A 2500-nucleotide genomic window follows, 5' to 3' on the forward strand; every position below is an offset into this window, starting at 1 on the left:
TGGCTCTTCGCAAACACCCTTTCAGAATGTTGTGTTGTGGTGGTCGAGACTATAACGGGGTTAACCAAACAGATTGTAATGGATTATTAAGATTGATCTTATATTTATGTCAGTAGTTGCACTGGCTTTGTGGTCTTTAGTGTTCTTAGACATACAGAATACAACCTTTGTTGTTGTTGTTGTTCGCCTTCTCACTCCATAGTAGCATTAGCATAGGAGCATAGGCCAGCGAGATTCCACCGGATTTGATATCCATCAGGGCTTTGAACCAGAATTTTTTCCCAATTGGTTCGTTCCGAACAGAAACAGTATTTTAACGTTTCCGGTTTTCGTTCCAACCCTAAAATTGACGTTCCTGAACCGGTTAGAACAAAAAAATAAAGTTCCTGAACCGGTTAATAGTGTTCCATGTCAGCTGCGGGACATACAAATAAGTAGGCTGATCATTAGGACTTTAAAATAATCTTATATGTCTCTATCTTGTCAATAAACATTAAAAAAGCACTATAGGCTACATTATGTAAGCGGCAACTGTAATTCTGACATTTTGTATTATACATGAGTTAAGACAAGGAAAATGTATGCCATGTTGTTTATTGGGCAAACAAAACATAACAGCATTTGGCCAAACCTCGTCAGGGCCCAATCAGTGCATTTTTGTCAACAAAGACAATACAAATATTACAAAACTACAATGGTATCTACATACACCCATCAATGTTGTATTTGGATTTGTTAGTCGCGGGGTCAAATGAATAATGCTGCCGCATAGGATTCTCGCAATGTCTTCCCATCTGAACAAAAAAGTTAAAATTCCAAATATGAGAACTACCGTATTAGCCTACGTTTTAAACTAGAAAATGCATTTCCTGAAGGAAATACCAGTGCATGAAATGCAAAAGTTAAGAAAGAATGAATAAAAGAAAAGAAAGTGAAAGAAGGAAGGAAGAAAGGAAAGAACAGTAAAAGAAGGAAAGAAGAGTGGAAGAAAGAAAGAAGAGTGGAAGAAGGGAAGAAGAAAGGAAAGAAGAGTGAAGAAAGAGAAGAAGAGTGGAAGAAGGGAAGAAGAGCCGAAGAAGATAAGAAGAAAAGAAAGAAGAGTGAAAGAAGGAAAGAAGAAAAGAAAAAGGTAAGAAGAGTGGAAGAAGGGAAGAAGAAAGGAAAGAAGAGTGGAAGAAGGAAAGAAGAAAGTAAAGAAGAGTAGAAAGAAGGAAAGAAGAAAGGAAAGAAGAGAGGAAGAAACAAAGTAAGGAAAGAAGAGTGAACAAGAGTGGCTCTGGATAAAGACAGAGTGAAAATATTGAAAGAAGGAGAAAAAAAGAGTGAAGCAGAGAGATGGAGTGTGAGAGAAAGTAGAGTGAGAGTGATGGAGAGAAAGAAGGAGAGAGAGAAAAAAAGTACAGTATGGAAGGTGTCTATTAATATTCCTAGTTATACAGTTGAATGGAGAGGTACAGAGAGAAGAGGACCCTTGGAGGCTTGCCGCAGGTGTCAGTGAAGCACAGGTGCAAGCCAGTTTAATTACCCTATTATGATGTCATAATGGCCCAATGTAAGTCAATGGGAAAATTTAGATTCGTTTTTCCTTAATAACTTAAAAAGTATAAAGTTTAGAAAAGTGAAAAATACATAGCATAAGTGTCCTTTACAAGACCTACGCGACAAAGTTTGAATGAAGTTTCTACGTTAAGCGGTTCGGGCTGAATTAATCGCAGAAAAAGGTAACAAGAATAAGAAGAAGAAGAAGAAGCCTAGGAATAACAATACAGGGCATTTCATGCACTGTAATAAAGACTTAACAAACTAGGGTAGGTTATGCTGGGCAATAGCCAGGTAGTCTACTGCCAATGCTAACTGTATAACTTAGCTATAATTCCCTTAACTTGACCCTGCAGATTTTTACAACAATGCATTAGAAATTCGTAGCCTATCTTATAGAATTCCTATTTAAAAACAAACATGTGTGAGATACTTGGTACAATATTTACCTCTTCTTAAGATTGAGTTTGAGAGACTGGTGGCTATAGATTTGATCCGATAAGGCTACTAGCTGGCGGCGCGCGGCAAGGTTCTCTAAGTGAACGACCGGAAGAGAACATCACCAATCATATTGCATTTAGCAATCTTGTGAAAGAGCGAAAAAATAACGTTATTAACCGGTTACCATTATTTTAGGGAAACGATTCTGATCCGGAACATAATTACAGTGCATGAAATGCCCTGTATTGTTATTCCTAGGCTTCTTCTTCTTCTTCTTCTTCTTCTTCTTATTCTTGTTACCTTTTTCTGCGATTAATTCAGCCCGAACCGCTTAACGTAGAAACTTCATTCAAACTTTGTCGCGTAGGTCTTGTAAACGACACTTATGCTATGTATTTTTCACTTTTCTAAACTTTATACTTTTTAAGATATTAAAGAAAAACGAATATAAATTTCTCCCATTGACTTACATTGGGCCATTATGACATCATAATAGGGTCTTTAAACTGGCTTGCACCTG

General features: G+C 37.1%; 1 protein-coding gene across 1 annotated transcript in view; it reads left to right on the forward strand.

Moving 5' to 3' along the window:
* Nucleotides 1-2500, forward strand: part of LOC308367086 (neuronal acetylcholine receptor subunit alpha-3-like) — a gene marked incomplete at both ends in the record, with an annotated part of 45585 nt that overhangs the window by 25272 nt on the left and 17813 nt on the right. The gene's annotated exons all lie outside the window — the stretch shown is intronic.

This window comes from Sprattus sprattus, assembly GCF_963457725.1.
Source record: "Sprattus sprattus genome assembly, chromosome: 6".
NCBI classification, from domain to species: Eukaryota; Metazoa; Chordata; class Actinopteri; order Clupeiformes; family Clupeidae; genus Sprattus; species Sprattus sprattus.